Genomic DNA, 22869 nt, shown 5'->3' on the forward strand with positions numbered 1-22869 from the left:
CCCCATTTTGCCAGTAAGGGTAGAGCTCTTGCCAGCCAGACATCCTGGGAAGAACAAGCAGCACCAAGCCCAGCTAATTGGACCATGTTGAATTCTAATTCAGTTGGTTCAGTTGGTCCTTCTTTGGGTCAAAAAATTGCTTTAGACAAATGTGCTGGTCTGGAGGACTGGGAACACTTTGGAGGTTTAAGTTTTCAGCACCATGTGGGGGTCATTACAAACTCTGAACTCAATGAATTACTGAATAGCCTTATGTCTATGAATTTCTCATGCAATATTTTAACTCTGGTGCTCAAATTCCATTCTAGTATGTAAGATGCTTGAGTTTTTGAGACTCCTCTTTCTTATAATATACGGATATTAGCATAGAATACCTCTTCTAACATACAAGACTGTAATGAATATGAAATAAGGCCATCTATTTCCAGATATGTTTTTCCTAAGAGGAGAGGTGTTATCTAAATTCTAAATAGTGCCATGATTATATTTTTGTAATAATCTTATATTTTAATATTGAGTGACAAAAAATTTCCATGACCCAGTGAGCTGTACTTGCTTGGACTATGAACCAGAGATGAACTTAAAATTCATATCTTGGCCAGGCACAGTGGCTCACACCTGTAATCCCAGCACTTTAGGGGGCCAAGGGAGGCAGATCACCTGAGGTCAGGAGTTCAAGACCACCCTGGCTAACATGGTGGAACCCCATCTCTACTGAAAATACAAAAATTAGCCAGACTTGGTGGCAGGCTCCTGTAGTCCCAGTTACTTGGGAGACTGAGGCAGGAGAATCGCTTGAACCCGGGAGGTGGAGGTTGAAATAAGCTGAGATTGCGCCATTGCACGCCAGCCTGGGCAACACAGTGAGACTCCATCTCAAAAAAAAAAAAAAAAAAATTATTTTTCAGCAAGTTCCTTGGATATTACATTAATGTTTATATAAATTAAATTTCTTTTTCATAACAGCACCCGTTCATTAGGTGAGAGTTGATGTCTAAGGAAGAAATAAATAACAGCCTGGTGGGACAGGCAGGAAATGCAGGACGAGGAGTGTAATGTGGGTGCTTCAGTTTTCTCATAATTGATAGGACAAAAGTGAGACATCAAAAAATTTTTTTCTTTTAATTACAGGAAAAAAAGCCTGCACAGAGACGTTAGACAACTGCTTTCAGATCTGATCAACTGTAATCTAATTTTTCTTTTCTTTCTTCCTCTTGAGCCAAGGGGGTTTTGTTTTTTGTTTTTAAAATATTGAAGTGGTTTGAAAGATGGGAAGGCAGTTGTGCTAAATTTTCTATTATTAGCATCGAAGTGATAACAGCTTTCTTACCCCTTGGGAGAAGAGGTGGCAGTTGGAAGCCGAGGAACGCTCAGTGCTGTGTCGGCACACTTTTCACCAAAACAAAAAATACAGAATAAGAATATCTGCCTGTAATAAAATAATGAATCTGTTACTTTTTCTCAGTATGAAGTGAGGGTGAAATATACACATGTTGTTAGGCAAAAGAGAGCACCACAGAATCGGTGGAGTTTTAAACCCTCCCTCTCCTGTCCGGTGGACACCAGGACTGCTTGGCTGCAACCTTCTGTCTTCTCAAGGTTCCAAGGGCAAGCAGCACTGTCTCCCCAGTGTGTTTTTCACCAGTCGCTTGCTTTGGGATCTTGATTTCTTTCATTTTATTTTGGCCTGACAAAATCCTTCACTAAGCTACAGAATGCAGAGAGTACATACCAGGGGTGAGTTGCCAACATAAGGCTTAGTCGGTAAGGTGCAGGAGGAGGCATTTGATGTACATTTCCCTCCTCTTCACCGAAACACTTGGGCAGCACTCAAGCAAGAATTGTATTCTATTTACGGTCATCTTGCTTATGATGAAAATTATATGTTTCATCCCAAGCAACAATAAAAAAAATTACTTTGAAACCTCTCACTGGCACTTCTAATGAATACAATAAATAGAAGAATATGCTCATCAAAAATTGTTCTCCTTTTCTCCATGATGAACCCAATAAATATTTCATTAGAAGAAGGGTTTAGCTTCTCATGTGAATTGTGAAATCTCTTGGGTTATATTAAGGCTGTAAATGTAGTTCAAAGCAGCTCAGAGTCTCGCTTTAGGGGATGGGTGCTTTTTATTTTTTATCCTTTCCCTAGAGGGTCTGATTAGCCCAGAGCTCATTTGGTGCAATAATGGAACAGGAAATTTTCTACGAGCGACTGCAACAGAGTTCCAGTTGAGAGTTTGCTACCTTGGGAGAATCAGGTCATTCTCATATCTGCTGGGGAAATGCATGCTCCCCAAGAGAAAGGAATTGGAAAAATAAATTCTTCTGACAAGTGGAGAACTTCTGCTGCAGAATGTTCCTGAACCTTGCCAGAGGGGGAGATTTTATCTCCCTGATCAGATTGCCCTAGCATTTTCCCTTCTTCCTTTAAAATTTTGTGTTTTTATTTTATTTATTTTGTTTTAACATAAGAGAACTGAAAGGTCTATGCCCTAATGTGCATTCTTCTAAGCTGAAGGGTTTGTCATTTCAGTTCTGAACACCGATTTCTGTCACTTTGGCCAACACGAAGGAAGAGGTACATTTCTTTTCCTCCCTGACAGCTTCGATGACGTGATACACAAATGGTGGACTATGTAATAGTTTAACCAAGCCTGATCTTTCTGCCTGGGGTACATGCAGCACTTAAAGCCTCAGTGACTCTTTACTTATTTGTTTATTTTTTAGATCACTCAAGTAGAGAAACCATGGTATGTAAAATTCACCTAGCTTTTAAGTCTTTTACATGGAGATTTCATTTTTTTCTTATTGCTGACCAACTACCCCCACAAGTTAAAGTGGTAGAGTTCTTGTTAGAAGGAGAGTCTGCAAATGTTTTAATTATCATTTTTCCCTTCATTAATGTCGGGGGTTTTTGTATGACCTCTCCTTTATCTGGGCACTGTGCGGAGGAGAAATTGCATGCCCTTCAGTCTTCATGGTGATCCGTTGGTTTTGTCACTTGGATTATTTTCTTTCCCAAGTACTACACAGCATACCTTTTCTGCTGGATTCAGCTAAATTTCATTCCCCTCTGGTTCACTGTGTTGAAGGTGATGTGATGTACCAGGGATCTTGCTCGAAGCCAATGCTAGACTTCTTAAGAGTACTTGAGCACCTCTTGAATGACACAGGAATTCCTCTGACACCACTGCCATGGTGATTCTTTTAGGACAAGGACATGCCATTGTTTTTTCTTCTTTTTCTTTCCTGGTATATCCAGGCAGGATTTAATATGGAGATGGATGAGTAGACAGAAAGGAAGACGAGATAGGTCTTACAGATCTGTCTTTTAAATTAACAAAAGCTACAAAAACATTAAGAATTAAGCTACATTTGAAGAGGCCTCAGGAGAAATCTGTTAGTCTCCCAGACCCAATGGCATTTAAATGTTACAAAGACAAAGCCATGAAGTGTCCAATTGGTCATGAACTTCATCACAAAGTGTGGAAACAGAGGATGAAACAATAGGAAGGCCTTAACCAATTTAGATGTTGTCAAAGAGCATTCTTAGAAGCCGTGTCTGAAAGATGTTAGTTTTGCCTAATGCCAATTATTACCTAATTCCAACTGAGATTGAATTTCAGACTGTGAGTAGTAAAGGTGAGAGGAGGAGTGGAGACTGGTGGTCGGTGGGGTTGAGAGGTGGGAGCTGCTGGCCATTGGGAAACAGATGTTGCAATTTTTAATGGGTTGATCAGTATCATTGACAAGATGGCATTTGATTAAGGCCTTGAAGGAGAGTTTCAAGTCAGCCTTATAGAATCTTCGGAATGGAGACAAACCTGGTCAAAGACCATGAGGTAAGGGTGTGCCTGGTTGAGTTTGAAGAAAACTGAGGAAGTCAAATTTCATGGAATGTTGCTGTAAAGGGGAACTAGAGGATAATATAGGGGTAAGGAAGGGGTTCTTTATAAGACACTTGACACTGATGGGCATGACCCAATAGAGAGGAAGAAATTCTTGATGTAGGGAGAGCAATGGGAGAGGAGAAGTTTCAGGAGTCAGGTTTATGTGAGAGAGAGGAGATGGAATCTAGGATGCATGTGAAGCATTGGCTTTAGGGAGAAGCTTAGACAGTTCAGCTGCAGCAGCAGGAGGGAAGGACAAACATATGGACACTGTTCCCAGTAAGGAAGGAGATTCAGGGTCAGGAGCTTGGGAAGCTCTTTTCTGATGTGTGTATGTGTACGTGTGCATGAGTGCAAGTTAAGTCATCAGTGGAGAGTAAGGATGGAAAATAGGTGTTGAAAGTTTGAGAAGAAAGAAAATGTCATGAAATAATCATCTAGGGCAGTGGTTATCAATGCGTGGTCCAGATTAGCAGGGTCAGCATCATCTGGGAACTTGTTCAAAATGCAGTTTCTTAAGTCCACCTTAGATTGATTCAGACACTTCAGGGGTCAGGACCCAGCAATCTGAGTTTCCACACATCCTCCAGATGATTCTGTGGTAGTCTCAAGTTTGAAAATCACCAGTTTAGGGTAACGGGAATGAATGGATTGTGGAAATATTGAATGATTGATGGGCAGAGCTCGAGACGTTTTTGAAGGTAGGGATTATCAACTTAAAATGAGATCAGTCAGCAAGCTGTGTGGCTTTCTCCAGCCATGGCCATCTGTGTTGTTGTGCAGAGTAAACTGAGCTGATTTAACCTGGCCTGGGGTCTTGTTAATCTTCTTAACAAGATTGTTAAGAATGTATGCAAGAGTGTGAGATGATGGACCATCAGATCTAATCTAGGCCAGGGAGAAAATTGAGGGACCAAGAAAAGCTTAAGTAGTCAATGGCTCATAGCTCCTAGTGGGGTCAGGGTTTCTTGGAGTTGGGACATTGGTGAGAGTGAGCTGGAAAGACAGAATGGTTGAAATTGTAATTATGTATGGCTTTGCTGGTAATGATAAGGCCAGAGTATAGCCTTTGGAGAGAGTGGTTGAGGCAGGGTGGAAAATGTGAGAGTTGGAAAAGAGGGCCTTGAAAAACCAAGAGTCTAGGACATTGGAAAGATCATATATATATGGATATTGAAATTACCAAATATGTTGGAGAAGTGGTGGTGAGTTGGGTGCTAAAATCTTCAAGGAATTAGGGGAGTGACCCGTGGGTCTGTAGTTAACAGTAGTAAGCTAAAATGGTGATTGATAAGGACTAATCACATGGTATTAAAAGATGAAAACTTTGTGTTGTTATTTGTTCTTGTGGTAGGAGAAAAGGATGTTCAAGTGGCAGTATGAAAGCAGAACACCTGCCCCTACCTCCAGATCTGGCATTACGAGAACCTTGCAAGATACCACAGCTACCATTTTCAGACGGCTGGGTAAAAGCAAGTGGTTTCCTGAGAGTCTGTCCATTTAGAGCAAGAAGTGAAAAAAAGTTCTGAGAAGAAGTACGGAGAAGCTAACAATTGAGCATGACTTCCAGAAGACAGTGTGGACTGGTTTCAGGTATTTGGGATGAGTGGTAGAGTGGATGAGAAAAGGGAGACTATAGAGATAATTGATAAAAGAGAGACTATAGATATAAGAGGCCAGGAAGATCAGAGTTGATTGGGAGCTGCAGGCTTCTTGTGAAGTTCGATGTACATGAGAGAATGGCAAAACGAGATTTGCCTTGATGTTCGCAATGTAAGCACTGAGGAGAAGGCTGGGAGTGTTGCAGGGCAGTGAGTGATGGGGTCTTGCTGGGAGCGCTCTGAGGCTTTCTCTTTATTCCTGACAGTGGTGATGTGGGGCCATGGATGGCAGTCTTATCCTGCTTGGAAATCTCGGAGAGGTGTGGAGACCAGGGAAGGTTAATCTTTTTCAGTTGGATGTGTGGATGGCTCTTCAGTCGAGTAGATTTTGAAAGTGTGCGATGGAAAATGGTGTTAGAAATGAGTTGAGGAGTAGTTGAGTCAAGGCTACTCTAATTTCAATGCCCCAAACCATGCCCAGCTCAAAAGTCACAGGGTGGTAATAATAGTTCCACTTTTCTATTCTTGTCATTGTTAAGCCTCAGAAATAAATCAAAGTGGGGGCCTGTCTTCAACATATCAAAAGCAGCTGAATTTGTGTCCATTTATCCTTTCATTGTTGTGAGATCCAGCAGTTGCACCTCAAGTGCATTCACTGGTATAATTTCTAGGAGGAGAGACCACTTCATTCCACGTTGGTGCCCCACTCATCCTCCCAGCATGTTTCATACAAAGAGACATCTGGTTAGCAGAGATGCTCTTAGGAACCAGCATGGTTTGGTGGCTTGAGCTCAGGTCCTGGGTGTGAGGAGTGTGCTGAGGATGCAACAGTGCGTAGTTTTCTGGGGATGCACACCTGGACTGCAGAGGGGGGGCTACCAAAAAGCAATTGGCTCGGATGCCAAATACTTTCAGAACAGCTAGTTCCAGTGGAAACCTCTTCAACCCTGGCAAGAATTCCAGGTTTTGAGAGCTGTGCACACTCAATTTTCACACTGTATGTGAGCCACTGCTTTGTGTGGAAACGCTTGAATGCAAGTAGGATTCTTGTAATGTGCCCTTAGTGGCAATAATATTGCATGCAGAGCTACAAGCTTTAATGCACTTCCTCCCTCACAGCTAGGCTTAATAAGTGGCAGGAGAATGGCCTGATGCAAAAATTAATACTTTTTAATGAGTCAAGATTGATTCTAGAATTTAAAGAAGTATTCTATGTTTTCAAAGAAATAGGTAATGGAGAAAAATCTATCGGCAATTTTGAATATCTGCAGAGCTAGAGGGATGATGGAAAGAGATTTGCTTCTTTAAGGGCTGTATTAAAAATGAAACGATACTGTATAATTCCAATTTTGTGACTTTCTGGAAAAGACAAAACCATGAAGACAGTAGAAGGGTCCGTGGTTGCCAGGGGGTTTGGGGTTGGGGGTTAGGGTTGCATATGTGAGGCACAGTTAACTTTTAAAGTAGTGAAAATACTCTGCAGGATACTGTAATTACACAAATGTATAATGAATATGTGTCATTATGCATTTGCCCAAGCCCATGAAATGTACAACAGCAAGAGCAAACCCTGTTGTATACTATGAACTTTGGGTGATGTGATGTGTCAGTGTAGGTTCGCCAGTTACAACAAATGTACTGCTCTGGTGGAGAATGATGATAATGGGGGAGGTTGTATTCACATTATGGGGGCAAGGGATATATTGGATATTTCTGTATCTTCCTTTCAATTTTGCTGTGAACCTAGAATTGCTCTAAAAAAAGTCATAAAAAACATAAAACCCTTTGAATCTTTAAGATCTCTTTCTCACCTGCTTCCTCTTCTATTACTGTAACTATTAACCACTGTGAACAGTTTCATTAATAGGAACAGCTTTTGGTCACCTGTCCCTGGTGATGAATATTTAGGTGGATTTTATTTTCTGGTGACTACAGCAAAACTGCAGTGGACTTTGTGCAGATGTATTTTTGTGTGCTAAGGCAAATCTATCTCCGGGTTAACCGCCTAAAAGTATAATTTCTGGTTTAAAGAATGTACGCGTATATTTTTGGTTAGATAAATAAGGCATCTTATTTTAGGTTCACAGTGTTCCAGCAAACCAATAAGTAAACGATGAATTAAAAAATGTAAAACTAGGTAAAGGAAAAGATAAGCGGCAGGGAAAAAATACAATGGGTTAATAAGCAGATGAAAAGATACACAATCTTACTCATCAGTGAAGAAATGAAAATTAAAACAGTATATCATTTTACTCATAAAATTGATAAATATTTATGAGTTTGATCCCACATGGCATTGGTGAGAGGGTGGGAACCCAGCATACGCGTGCCTTCCTGATGGTGGTGTGAACCATCTCACTTGTTTTGGAAGGCACTTCAGCAAGAATTTTGCCAGTGTTTTAACTTTCTAATGCCCTGCAACTTGGCCTGGAGCTACACTCTGCTCACTAGATCAGAGGAAGATCTTCTTTGGGCACCAATGATAGTTTATTTTTCAGTTTGGAAAGCTGTCTGACTTACCTCATTATGAATCAATGTATCTGTTTAACTCCCAAGGCAAAGGCAATTTTGTTTCATTCATTTAATAGATGTTTGTTGGGCATCTGCTGTGTGCCTATGGGAACACAGTAGCGACCAGTGGGCATGGCAGGCAAGGCCTTTGCTCTCAAAGAATTTTTGTTTTGATGGAGGAAGGCAGGCAACAAGCAAACATACAGATATATGATCAATAGCAGGAGAGAGCAAGTACTGTGGTGGAATCAAAACAGGTGAAGTGATGGCAAGTGGCTGGGGGATATTGGGATCAGTGACCAGAGGGTCACTCCAGAGTTATGACATTCAAGCTAAATGCTAAATGGCAAGAGAGAGCTGGCCATGCCAAGACCTGGAGAGGTCCTACAAGCAGAGGGTACAGCATGGCCAAAGGTCCTGGGGGGCCGGAAGCCAGTGTTAGGGACTGAATTGTGTTCTCCCAAAATTCATATGTTCAAGCCCTGATCTTCAATGTGACTGTATTTGGAGACAGGGCCTTTAAAGTGGTAAAGTTTTCTGAGGTCATAAAGGTGGGGCCCTAATCCAATAGAACTGGTGTCCCTATAGGAAGACACCCAGGAATGTATGTGCACAGAGGAAAGACCCTGTGAGGAGACTAAACTTGCAGCCACCTTGACATGGATGTCCGGGCTCCAGAACTGTGAGAAAATAAGCACCTATTGTTAGAACCACACAGTCTGTGGCATTTAATAAGCACCTATTGTTTGAACCACACGGTCCGTGGTATTTAATAAGCACCTATTGTTTGAACCACATGGCCCGTGGTATTTAATAAGCATCTATTGTTTGAACCACACAGTCCGTGGTATTTAATAAGCACCTATTGTTTGAACCACACGGTCCGTGGTATTTAATAAGCACATATTGTTTGAACCACACGGTCCGTGGTATTTAATAAGCGCCTATTGTGTGAACCACACGGTCCGTGGTATTTAATAAGCGCCTATTGTGTGAACCACACGGTCCGTGGTATTTAATAAGCGCCTATTGTGTGAACCACACGGTCCGTGGTATTTAATAAGCACCTATTGTGTGAACCACACAGTCTGTGGTATTTAATAAGCGTCCGTTGTTTGAACCACACAGTCTGTGGTATTTAATAAGCGTCTGTTGTGTGAACCACACAGTCTGTGGTATTTAATAAGTGCCTATTGTGTGAACCACACAGTCCGTGGTATTTAATAAGCACCTATTGTGTGAACCACACAGTCCGTGGTATTTTGTTAATCAGCCTGAACTGATTAAGGCAACCAGTGTGGCTGAAGCCACATGACCATGAGGTGACAGAAGGTTGGAATGAGCAGGGCTTTGAGGGTTGTCAGAAAGATACTGGATGAGGTTTTCAGTGTGATGGGACACTACGGGGGCAGAGGTTAAGTTTAGAATTCTCACTGTACTTGCTGTGAGGAGAATGGAATGAAATGGGCAAATAGGAAGAAGGAAGGACGATGAGGAGGCCTTATCTTATAGAAGTCCAAAAGAGGTTGAGCATGGTGGCTCATGCCTGTAATCGCAGCACTTTGGGAGGCCAAGGTGGGCAGATCACCTGAGGTCAGGAGTTCAAGACCAGCCTGGACAACATGGTGAAATCCCGTCTCTACTAAAAATACAAAAAAATTACCCAGGCCTGGTGGCACATACCTGTGATCCCAGCTACTCGGGAGGCTGAGGTAGGAGAATTGCTTGAACCTGGGAGGCAGAGGTTGCAGTGAGCCAAGAAGGTGCCATTGCACTCCAGACTGGGAGACAGAGTGAGACTCCATCTCAAAAAAAAAAAAGTCCAAAAGAGAAAACAGACGATGGTGGTAGCTAGGGTGGCAAGAAAGAGACAGAGAGGGCTGGGTGAATCTGGAATATAATGTGGTGGATGAGAGGGAAGCCTTGGGGACCTCTACCCAGTGGTGCACTCGGGAAGGGCAGTGGGTGTGGTCTGTCCTGGTGCCTGCAATAGGGGGTGCATTTTCTGGAGAGAATTTAAAGACAATGGTAGTACTGACTCAGAGTCCTCTGCTTCATATTATCATCATGCTCTGACACTTCTAGACAATGTTTGGGATAGAACATTCCTCAACATGAACATGGACATCTCCTATCATCTCCCAGTGCCCACCATCTCACTCCCTTGGCCCAGACGCTGGAATGGGAGTGGGAGTCCAGTAACTGCACCCACTAGTGCTGTGAGGCAAACTGAGGTTCTCAAATTCTCACCTATTAGGCTAGCGACTTCCTCTCCATCCCTGAAGGGTGAGTGGATAAACATGTGAGTGGAGAAAAAACAGAGTCTCTCCTGCCAGCGCCTCCCCGCACGGTGAGACAGCATGAGCACAAACAGGTCGAGAGGCGGCCAGGTGTTTCCAAATTCTCCTCAGCTTTCTGTTCTCTCTCAAACCTTTGGACTGATGGTCAAACGTATGATCAGCCAAGGACACAGCTGTCCCCAGAGAGAAGGGGTCAGCAGCGCCAGGGCCACTCTGCTCCTTCTCCTGGGCCACTGCCCAATACCTGACAAGACTCTGAGATTAGGGACTGGATCAAAATAATGCAATATTGATTCCCCAATATCAAGAATAGATAACTTACTTCCCTACTAAAGTCCTAGAAGAAATTAGAACTCAAAAGTGAAATAAAAATGGAACTCCCCTTTCCCTTGTCAACCAAAGATGTATAATTCTAAAATACCTTCCTCCTCTATCTACCATTCTGCTCAGAGTCAGTCTTGCCTGGCTGTTGCAGGCTTCTCTGATTTCTAGGGAAGTGCTGCAGCTTCTGTATCCTCCTAAGAGTAGATTCTGCCAACCCCAGAGCTCCAATGTGTCCCAGGTTCCCAAAGGGTCAAAAAGTCACCCTGACTCATAAGATGATTGATTAGAGCATCAGACCTGTACAAACACCATTTATACATAATCCCCACAGCAAAAGCATTTCACAAATAGAAGCGATGTTCCCCTCTTACTTTAGCCAGCAATGGATCAAAGCAGAGAGTTGGTGTTGTTATGTGGAGGAAGTAGCACAGAGGAAAAAAAAAAGTATGAAAGGAAAAATCATCTTGTCTTTGGATTTGCCTGTGTGCCAGTTACTCTATGCCAGCTGTCTGGAGTATACAACATGTTCACTTAAACTCAATTGGAAAAATTTTCCATCATGAGGTTCAACATACTGCCATATGCTCCTACCCGAGCCTTACATAAGGCCAAAGCTTTCTTGCCTGTGCCGCTGCTGAGAACTTTCTCTTTCCGAATCCTGAGAAGTGAAGACCTCTGCCTGCCATGTGCTTCTTTTCTCAAACTTGCAGTAACTGTGGATTTCTTTAGCTCATTCTGGCTGACATAACCCCCCCAAACATGTGATTCAGTGGTCCCTGAGAAATAAGAACCCCAAAAGCTTTTCCTTTTTCCAATTTTTTTTCTTAATTCCCCCAGGCTTAGAATAAATTTAGCTGCCCAAGAGGCAGCGCAAAATCCCTTGTCAACCACCCATGTCCTGATACATTAAATCCATAGCAATGAACGAAGGGGAACAACTAAGAAAGTAACTTTGCCTCTCACTTGCTCAACTCTCCAAACATCTCATCCATGTCAATTCTCCTACATTTGAATGTTTCCAGGCCCTTTGAGATGAGTCTTCTTTAACTCTATTAAAGGCCTTTTTGTTTCTTTTTCCTTCCTTCCTTCCTTCCTTCCTTCCTTCCTTCCTTCCTTCCTTCTTTCCTTCCTTCCTTTTCTTTCTTTCTTTTTCTTCAGAGTTTCGCTCTTGTTCCCCAGGCTGGAGTGCAATGGCGTGATCTCAGCTCACCACAACCTCCTCCTCCCGGGTTCAAACGATTCTCCTGCCCCAGCCTCCCAAGTAGCTGGGATTACAGACATGTGCCACCACACCCAGCTAATTTTGTATTTTTTTTTTTTTTTTTTTAGCGTAGACGGGGTTTCTCCATGTTGATCAGGCTGATCTCAAACTCCTGACCTCAGGTGATCCACCTGCCTCAGCCTCCCAAAGTGCTGGGATTGTAGGCTTAAGCCACTGCGCCTGACCTAAGGCCTTATTCTTTCTAGGGCTGTAGTCTGTGAAAGACCCTGTGAGATCCTGAATTCCTGGAGAAATTAGATGGTCCAAGAAAACTTAACTGATGCTAAATGAGAAGTCTGTGTCTCTGCTCCAGACCAAATCCCTGCTTATTCATTTTGATATTCCAAATAAACAGTGAGTTCCTTTCAGTTATAATTCCACCTGTGACCAACTGCATCAGGATTCCTGGCACGGATGCAGACGATTCTCAGTTGCTGGGGCCTATGATTGCTAGGTCCAGATTCCTTGGCTTTGTCATTTCTAGAGCTGCCATAATGATCTACAGTGTAAGCAGCAGAAGACTTAGAACAGAGAGAGGAGTGTGGCCTGCACATCACTCACCATAACCAATGGAACTAGAAAAAAGCTCATGCTTCTCTTGAGCATGTGAGAGTGAAAAAGGAAGCTGATCATTTAGTTTCTGCTTTGGAAGCATGGAGACCTGCCTTCTACTAAAAGTGGTCAGATGAATCTCTGGTCCTTTGTCCCAAATAGCTCCATAAACAAGGACGAAAAGCTTGCCTGAAAAAGACAGTTGTGGGTCCTATGCAGATATGTGTCAGTATTAGCCAGTTTGTATTGCTATGATGGAATACCTGAGGCTGAGTAATTTGTAAAGAAAAGAGGTTTATTTGGCTCTTCATTCTGCAGATTGCACAGACTTGGATGAAGCCCACCCAGATTATCCAGGATAATTTCCCTCCTGTAAAGCCAACTAATTATAGACATTAATCAAATCTACAAAATACTTCACAGCAACACCTAGATTAGTGTTTGAATAACTAGGTTCTACAGTCTAGCCAAGTTGATACAGGAAATGGACCATCACAAATAGTGAGGAAAACATCCAGCTTTCTCCACTAACTAGGTGACTGTGAGGTGAGGGGGAGGGTGTTTCATACACTGGGAACAGCATGTGCATAGAAGCACTGAAAGAAAGTCAGAGTGTTGCAGGTGGGATGGAAGGTGGCAAAAATAGAAAGGAAGGAAGGAAGGAAGGAAAGAAGAAAGGAAGGAGGGAGGGAGGGAGGGAGGGAAGGAAGGAAGGAAGGAAGGAACAAGGAAGGAAGGAAGGAAAAGATTTATAAAGGTGAGCTGAAAAAATCATAAGTTGTCTCGCATTTTAGAGCTAGGAAGTTTAGATTTTATCCATATACTTAAATCTTAGAATTTTAAGACAGAGAGGGATATAGGAAGATATATATTTATAGAAAGATCAAGGAGGTGACTCTAAGAAGGGACTGCAAGAGGAAAAATGGAAATATGAAGGTAGGCTAAGAGACAGTGGACAGGATCCAGGAAAGAAATGTGTTTCTAGGGGTCAAGCTGAAGAGAAGGTATAAATCCACCATCAATTTAGTCTGTTTAAGAAGTAGAATTTACAGCACATGGTAAGGATTGAAAATGGGGTTGAGAGATCAGAGAAGAGTGTAGGTGTTGGGCCACAAACAGGGTTTTTGGTCATTCATCTGCGGAAACAGGGAATTTGGAGGGAGATCTGATTTATATGCCTTGTACTCATCATGAGTGGTGTGTACAGGGATTCTGTACAAAAGGAGACTGTGAGCATTCACATGTGAGTAGGCAATACTAGAGCCCCAGAGGATGTCTGAGCTGAAAATAGAACTTTGTGGTCTTTTAATATATATTTCATAGTGAGTTATACAATTGGAAGAGATTATTTAGGAAGTCTATGAGCATGAGACTCCAAAAAGAATAGGAAAAGAGGAAATAAGAGAATACAATAAAAGAAAAGGACCAATGAGAAAATTCTCAGGGTCCCTACCATTTAAAGGATTGCAATGGAAAGAGCATGTTGTGAATGACATAAAAATCAGATGACCTGAAAGTGCATGCTCTTTTCAATAACTCCCTAAATGATGAGTTTCTGTGGAGTACTTACTGCCTTTGGTCCTCTTAAATGATTTATCTAATTCCTTCTATTGCCAGACACCATTCTGGAGATACAATGATGAGCGAGTCATGATTTAGCTCTTTAAGTATCCTAGAGCAGGGTTTCTTAATTTTAGCACTACTTTTTGTTTTATAATTTCAACTTTTATTTTAGATTAAGGGGTGTATATGCAGGTTTATTACATGGCCATACTGCATGATGCTGAGGTTTGGGGTATAAATTACCCTGTCACCCAGGTGGCGAGCATAGTACCCGATAGGTAATTTTTTTAGCACTTTTTCCCCTCCCTCACTTACCTCTCTAGCAGTCCTCAATGTCTATTTTTTTTTTTATAGGATTCATTTTTTCCAACATTTATTTTAGACTCAAGAGGTACATGTGCAGGTTTCTTACACGGGTAAATTACATGTTGCAGGCATTTAGTGTACAGATTATTTTGTCAGCTAGGTCATAAGCATAGTATCTGATAGGTAGTTTTTTGATCCTCACCCTCCTCCTACTCTCCAACCTCTGATAGGCCCCAGTGCCTATTGTTCCCTATTTTGTGTCCATGTGTAATCAATGTTTAGCTCTCACTTATAAGTGAGAACATGCCGTATTTGGTTTTCTGTTCCTGCATTAATTTATTAGGATGATGGCCTCCAGCCATCATTATCTCATTTTTTTTTATGACTATGTAGTATTCCATGGTATAAATGTACAACATTTTCTTTATCCAGTTCACTGTTGATGGGCATCTAGGTTGATTCCATGTTTTGCCATTGTGAATAGCCCTGCAATGAACATATGTGTGCATGTGCCCTTTGGTAGAATGATTTATATTTCTTTGGGTATATACCCAGTAAAGGGATTGGTGAATTAAATGGTAGCTCTAAGTTCTTCAAGAAGCCTCCAAACTGCTTTCCACCGTGGCTGCACTAATTTACATTCCCACCAGCAGTGTATAAGTGTTCCCTTTTCTCTGTAACCTCACAAACATCTGTTATTTTATTTTGTTGTTGTTGTTGTTTCATAGTAACCATTCTGACTGGTGTGAGATGGTATCTCACTGTAGTTTTGATTTGCATTTCTCCAAAGATTAATGATGTTGAGCATTTTTTCATATGCTTGTTGGTCACATGCATGTCTTTTTAAAGAAGTGTTCACGTCCTTTTGCCCATTTTTTAATGGAGTTTTTGGGGTTTCTTTTCTTTTCTTTTTTTTTTGCCTGTCAATTTGCTTAAGTTCCTAATAGTTTCCAGATACTAGACCTTTGTCAGATGCATAGTTAGCAAACATTTTCTCCCATTCTGTAGCTGTCTGTTTACTTTATTTCTGGTTTCTTTTGCTGTGCAGAAACTCTAGTTTAATTAAGTTCCATTTGTCATATTTTTGGTTTTTGCAATTGCTTTCCGCATCTCCATCATGAAATCTTTGCCAAGGCCTACGTCCAAAATGATATTCCCTAGGTTTTCTTTTAGGGCTTTTATAGTTTTAGGTCATATATTTAAGTCTTTATTCCCTCTTGAATTGCTTTTTGTATATGGCAAAAGGAAGGGGTCTAATATTAATCTTCTGCATATGGCTAGCCAGTTATCCCAGCACCATTTATTAAAAAGGGAGTCATTTCCTCATTGCTTGTTTTTGATGACTTTGCCAAAGATCAGATGGTTGTCAATGTGCATCTTTATTTCTGGGTTCTGTATCCTGTTCCACTGATCTATGTGTCTGTTTTTGTACCAGTACCATGCCATTTTGGTTATGGTAGCCCTGTAGTATATTTTGAGGTTGGGTTATCTGATGCCTCTGGCTTTGTTCTTTTTGCTTAGGATTGCTTTGGGTATTATGTCTCTCACTTGGTAACATATAAAGTTTAGAATAGTTTTTCTAGTTCTGTCAAAAATGGCATTGGTAGTTTGATAGAAATAGCATTGAATCTGTAAATCACTTTCAGCAATAAGGCCATTTTAGCAATATTGATTCTTCCTATTCATGACCATGGCATGTTTTTCCATTTGTTTGTGTCATCTCTGATGTCTTCCAGCAGGGTTTTATAATTCTCATTGTAGAGATCTTTCACCTCCCTAGTTGACTGTATTCCTAGACATTTTATTATTTTTGTGTCTATTGTGAATGTGGTTGCATTCTTGATTTGGCAGTCAACTTGGATGTAATTGGTGTATAGAATTGATTTTGTATCCTGAAACTTTGCTGAAGTTCTTTATTCTGGGAACTTCTGAGGAGAGCTATAGGGTTTTCTAGGTATAGAATCATATAATCTGTGAAGAAAGATAGTTTGACTTCCTCTCTTCCTATTTGGATGCCTTATATTTCTTTTTCTTGCCTGACTGCTTTGACTAAGATTTTCAGTACTATGTTGAATAGAAATGGTGAGGGTGGGCATTCTTCTCTTGTTCTGGTTCTCAAGGGGAACACTTCCAAGTTTTGTCTGCTCTCTATGATGTTGGCTGTGGGTTTGCAAGAGATGGCTTTTATCATTTTGAGGTATATTCTTTCAATGCCTAGTTTGTTGGGGATTTTTTTCTTAACATGAAGGGATGTTGAATTTTATAGAAAGCCTCTTCTGCATCTATTGAGATGATCATATGTTTTTTGTTTTCAGTTAGGTTTATGTGATGAATCACATTTGTTGATTTGCATATGTTGAACAAGACTCGCATCTTAGGAATAAATCTTACCTGTTTGTGGTAAGTTAGCTTTTTGATATGTTGCTGGATTTGGTGTACTAGTACTTTGTTGAGGATTTTTGCATCTATGTTCATCAGGTATATTGGCCAGATGTTTTATTTTTTCACTGTGACTCTGCAAGGTTTTGGTATCAGAATGATGCTATCATTATAGAATGAGATAGGGAGAAGTCCCTTATTTTCATTTTTTTGGAATAGTTTCAATAGGGTTGGTACCTGCTCTTTATACAAGTGATAGAATTTAGTTGTGAATCTGTCTGGTCCAGGGTTTTCTGTGGTTGGCAGGCTTCTTATTACTGATTCAATTTTGGAACTTGTTATTGGTCTGTTCAGAGTTTCAATTTCTCCCTGGTTCAACTTTGGGATCTTGTATGTTTCCAGGAATTTCTTCATTTCATGTAGGTTTTCTAGTTTGTATGCATAGATGTATTCATAAGAAACTCTGATTTTTTTTTTTTTTGTATTTTTGTGGGGTCAGTGGCAATGTCATCTTTGTCATTTCTGGTTGTGTTTATTTGGATCTTCTTTTTTTCATTAGTCTAGATATACCAATCTTATTCTTTCAATAAACCAACTTTTGGTTTCATCTTCTGTATGGCTTTTCCAACCTCAATTTCATCCAATTCAATTCTAATATTGGTTATTTCTTTTCTTTTGGTAACTTTTAGTTTGCTCTTGTTTTTCTAGTTCCTCGAAAGCGTGATGTTATCTTGTTAATTTGAAATCTTTCTAATTTCTTGATGTAGGCATTTAATGCTATAAACTGTCCTCTTAACACTGCTTTAGCTGTGTCCCAGAGATTCTTGTATGTTGTATGTTTGTTTTGATTAGTTGCAAGGAAAATTTTAATTTTTGCCTTCATCTTATTCTTTACCCAAAAGTCATTCAGAAGCAAGCTGTTTAATTACTGTTTAATTGTGTGGTTTGAAATAACTTCTTAGTATTAATTTAAGTTTTTAATGTGCTGTGGTCCAGGAGTGTGGTTGGTATGATTTGGGTTTTTTTGAATTTTTGAGAATTGTTTATGGCCGATTGTGGGGTTGATCTTAGAGTATGTGCTATGGGCAGATGAGAAGAATATATATTTCTTGCTGTTAGGGTAGAGTGTTCTGTAGATGTCTGTTAGGTCCATTTGGTCAAGCGTTCAGTTTGGGTCTTAAATATTTTAATTAGTTTTCTATCTTGATGATCAGTCTAACATTATCAGTGTGGTGTTCAAGTCTCCCACTATTATTGTGCCATTACCTAAGTCTCTTCTTAGGTCTCTAAGAACTTGCTTTTTGAATGTGTGTGCCCTAGTGTGGGTGCATATATATTTAAGATAGTTGAGTCTTCTTATTGAATTGAACCCTTCATCATTATGTAATGCCCTTCTTTGTCTTTTTTATTGTTATGGGTTTAAAATCTGTCTTTTTTTTTTAAATAAGAGTGGTGACTTCTGTTCTTTGTTTTCCATTTGCTTGATAGCTCTCTCTCCATTCCTTGTCTTTGAGCCTATGGATGTCACTGAATGTGAGATGGGTCTCTTGAAGACAGCATACAGTAGTGTCTTAGTTCTTCATCCAATTTGTTGCATTGTGCCTTTTAAATGGGGCATTTAACCTGTTTATACTCAATAGTAATATTTATATGTGAGGATTTGATATTGTTGTTGTTAGCTGACTGTTAAGTAAATTTGATTATGTAGTTGCTTTATAGTGTCAGTTGGCAATGTACTTAGCATTTTTTTGTGGTAGCAGAGAACTGTTTTCTGTTTGCATGTTTAGAACTCCCTTAAGCACTCTTGTAAGGCAGGACTGGTGATAATGAAGTCCCTTAGCATATGCTTCTCTGAAAAGGATTTTATTTCCACTTCACTTCTGAAGGTTAGCTTTGCTGAATATGAAATGCATGGTTGACATTTCTTTTCTTTAAGGATGCTGAACACATGCCCCAATCTCTTCTGGCTTGTAAGTTTTCTGCAGAATGGTCTACTGTTAGCCTGATGGTGTTCTCTTTACATGTGACCTGCTCATGTTCTCTATCTGCCTGTATTATTTTTTCTTTTGTGTAGACTTTGTAGAATCTGAGGATTACGTGTCTTAGGGATGGCCATCTTGTACAGCATTTTCCAGGACTTCTCTCAATTTCCTGAATTTTCATGTCACCCTCTGTAGCAAGGTGGGCAAAATTTTCATGGACAGTATCCTCAAATGTTTTCCAAATCGTTTTCTCATCCACATCTATTTCAGGAATGCAAAAGAGTCATAGGTTTGATCTCTTTACATAATTCCATACTTCTTGGAGTTCTTGTTCATTTTTTAAAATCATTAAAATTTTTTTTTGACTGCCTTTGCTAGCTCAAAGGAATTTCGAGCTCTGAGATTCTTTCCTCAGCTTGGTCTATCCTGTCGTTAATGCTTCAAGTTGAATTCTGTAATTTCCATAGCAAATTTTTTATTTCCAAGGGTTCAGTTTGGTGCCTTCTTAAAATGTCTATGTCATCTTTACACTGTTGGGCCATTTTATTGTTTTCCTTGGATTGGATTTCAACCTTATTTTATCTCAATGAGTTTAAATAGAATTCAGAATGCCATCAATATTCTGAATTCTATGTCTGTCATTTCAGCCTAGCTAAGAACCACTGTTGGGGAGTTAGTGCAGTCATTTGGAGGTAAGAAGATAGTCTGGCGTTTGGAGTTGCCAAAGTTCTTGTGCTGGTTCATTTTGATCTGGGTGGTCTAATGTTCCCTTATTCTTTGAAGTTGTTGTCTTTTGGATGAGTCTTTTTGTTTTTGTATTCTTTGATGCCTTTGGGCATTTGACTATGGTATGGGTTGGGTTTAGTCAAGTGGCATCATTTCTACATGCTTTTAGGGGACCAAATTTTATCTTGGCTTTCCTGGGCTGCAAGCCCTAACTCTTGGGGGCTGGGATCAGGTCACCTGAAGCTTTGTTCTCTGTCCCCTCAAGGTTAAGCACCTGCTACACTAGAGGGGTTAAGGGGTTCCCAGTCTGCTAGCATCAAAACTCCAATGGAGGCTGCTGGCAAAAGCACCCCAGGGGGGCAGTGGTGACCTCCCTCACATATGCATCCCAGCAAAGCAACAGGGGTCCTTGTGCGCATGTGCACTGGTTGTGGATCTGCAGGTGCATGTGCATCTGTAAGTCTGTGCATGTATGCATGCTGATGGGGCAGTGGCTGGCCCCATGCACATGTGCAGCAATGGGTTGGTTGTGGGGAGGCTGAGTGTGAGTGGGCACAGGACAAGGAAGGCTGTGGGTGGGTCCATGCTGGTGGAGATCTAACTTCAAAAGTGTTGTGATAGGTAGGTGATGTCTGTCAGTGAAAGAACTGTGGTGGTGGCCGCTAGCAAGCCAGGGCTGTGCTGCTAATGGGTACAGCCAGGCAGGGACCCTGGGAGAGGCTGGCAGATATAGGGATGTTCAGATCACTCCAGCCTCACCCCACTGGCAAGACAGCCTGGCTTTGTCCAGGTCTAGCAGCTAATAAAAGCTAAAGCCACCTGGGAGAGTATGTTGACCTTTGGAGGATGGGCACCAATAAATATTCTCCACTGCAGCCATTCCCACGCCAAACCTCCTGGGCTCTGTGCAGGCTGGAGTTCTGCCTGTGCAAACTCTCTGGGCAGTTCTCCCTACCAGCTCAGATGTCTGTGGGGATCATGGGGTCTCCTGCAGCTACAATCCCAGAGGACCATGGCTACAGTTGGCCAGTCCACACCTGTTTCACTTGCTCCTTCCCTAGGAGCTGCTAAGGGTGAGGTATGAGTGTTGGTTCTTAGCACCCCATGCAGGTTTCCCAGCAACCTCTCCTTTTAGCCCGCAGCCTGCATCCTCCCTCTGTCAACTCTCAATGCCCAAAAGTCATTCAGAAACTACTTTCAGATCTGCTCAGAGTGTACCAGTCTACCTGATACACTGGTCTGGTCTCTCCTGATGGGAGAGGCTCTTCCTGGCTGTTTGTAGTCAGCCATCTTGACAAAGCTCAAGAAAAAAAAAATCAACCTTCCAAAGACTACGACTAAGTCAATTAAATTTATAAGCAATAAAATTGTTGATATTGTCAATGGGATTTCAGTTATTTTTGTGTTATCATAGCTGACAACAGAGATATTTAGACTGAAATATCATGACCATGGAGGCTCTTTTAATTCCTGCTTATAAAGTTATCAAATTTGTGTAATATTAATAGATCACTATCTTACTGGTGGAAAGAAAGTTTTTCCAAACAACTTTCCACCAGTAAAAAGTTGTGGCAAAAGTCTCTAACCAGAAATGCTGGTTATCAAAATGCAAGAAATGTATAAAAAGCTTTGAATAATGTTTATGAATTGTTAAAGTATAACAAATTTGTATTTCTCCAGTTTGTTAAAGAGCAAAGAGGAGAATTGGTGTGGTATATTTTTGTTCACTATAAAAATAAACACAAACAGGCCAGGTGTGGTGACTCATGCCTGTTATCCCAGAACTTTGGGAGGCCAAGGCAAGAAGATTGCTTGAGGCCAGGAGTTCGACATCAACCTGGGCTGAATAGCAAGATCCTGTCTCTCCAAAAAATAAAAAAAATTAAGCTAGCTCCAAGCATCTCTATTCTCTTTTCTAGTCTACCTAAAAGAGAGCTTCTTAATGAAATCTTCTTACTCTACTAACCTCTCCAATTCTTGGATAAAAAGTACTCTTGACTCTACTGTGGTTATTTAGATCTGTGATGCTATAATCTGAAGCTCTGTCAAGTAGAGATTGGTCCTAGATGCTACCTCCCTCCCACCTAGTTGAAGTGACAGAGTCTTGCTCTGTCACCCAGGCTGGAGTGCAATGTTGGGATCTTGGCTCACTGCAACTTCTGCCTCCTGGGTTCAAGCCATCCTCCCACCTCAGCTTCCTGAGTAGCTAGGATTACAGGTGTGCCCCATCATGCCTGGCTAATTTTGTGTATTTTTAATAAAGACAGGTTTTCACCATGTTGGCCAGTCTGGTCTCAAATTCCTCACCTTAAGTGATCTGCCTACCTCGGCCTCCCAAAGTGTTGGGATTACAGGCGTGAGCCACCTTGTTTGGCCGAGTTGTAATCTTTGCTGGCAGAGAGTCTTGCCTCGATGTTGATGGCTGCTGACAGATCATAGTGGTGGTTACTGAAGGCTGGGGTGGCTGTGGCAATGTGTTAGCATAAGAACATCCATACTACTGTTCTTTTTGATTTTTCACCTCCTTCCGTAAATCACAAATGTTCATAGTGCCATCTATAATGGGGAGTCCTTTCCAGGAAGTTTTTAATGTACTTTGCCCAGATCCATTAGGGGAATCACTATGACAGCCATAGCCTTACAAAAAGTATTTCTTAAGTAATAAAATTGGAAAGTTGAAATTACTTCTTGATCCATGGGCGGCAGAGTGGATATTGTGTTAGCAGGCATGAAAACAATATTAATCTCCTTGTACATCTCCATTCAAGAACTCTTGAATGACTAGGTGCATTGTCAATGAACAGTAATATTTGGAAAGAAATCTTTCTTTTCGTGAGGTGTAGGTCTCTTCAGTAGGCTTAAAATATTCAGTAAAGCATTCTGTAAGCAGATGTGCTATCATCCTGACTTTGTTGCTCCATCTATAGAGCAAAGACGGAGTAGATTTAACGTAATTCTTAAGGGCTGTAGGATTTTTGGATAGCAAATGAGCATTGGCTTCAACTTAAAGTCATCAATTGCATTAGCCCCTAACAAGAGAATCACTGTGTCCTTTGAAGCTTTGAAGCCAGGCATTGACTTCTTCTAGCTATGAAAGTCCTAGATGACATCTTCCAATAGAAGGCTGTTTCATCTACATTGAAAGTCTGCTGTTTAGTGTAGCCACCTTCATCAATTATTTTAGCTAGATATTTTGAATAACTTGCTGCAGTTTCTACATCAGTACTTACTGCTTCACTTTGTACTTTATGTTACGAGATGATTTCTTTCCTTAAACCTATGAACAAGCCTGTGTTAGATTCAAACTTTTCTTCTGCAGTTTCCTCACCACTCTCAGCCTTCAAAGAATTGAAGACATTTAGGGATGTGGACTGGATTAGGCTTTGACTTAAGGGAATGTCATGGCTGGTTTAATCTTCTATCCAAACCACTAAAACTTTCTTCATATCAGCAATAAGGCTATTTCAC

At 40.9% G+C, this 22869-nt stretch overlaps 1 pseudogene; it reads left to right on the forward strand.

Annotated features, from left to right (window-relative positions):
* The window catches only part of LOC111543261, a 47874-nt pseudogene that overhangs the window by 19113 nt on the left and 5892 nt on the right, over window positions 1-22869 (forward strand).

This window comes from Piliocolobus tephrosceles, chromosome 14 (genome assembly GCF_002776525.5).
Source record: "Piliocolobus tephrosceles isolate RC106 chromosome 14, ASM277652v3, whole genome shotgun sequence".
In the NCBI taxonomy this organism is placed as follows: Eukaryota; Metazoa; Chordata; class Mammalia; order Primates; family Cercopithecidae; genus Piliocolobus; species Piliocolobus tephrosceles.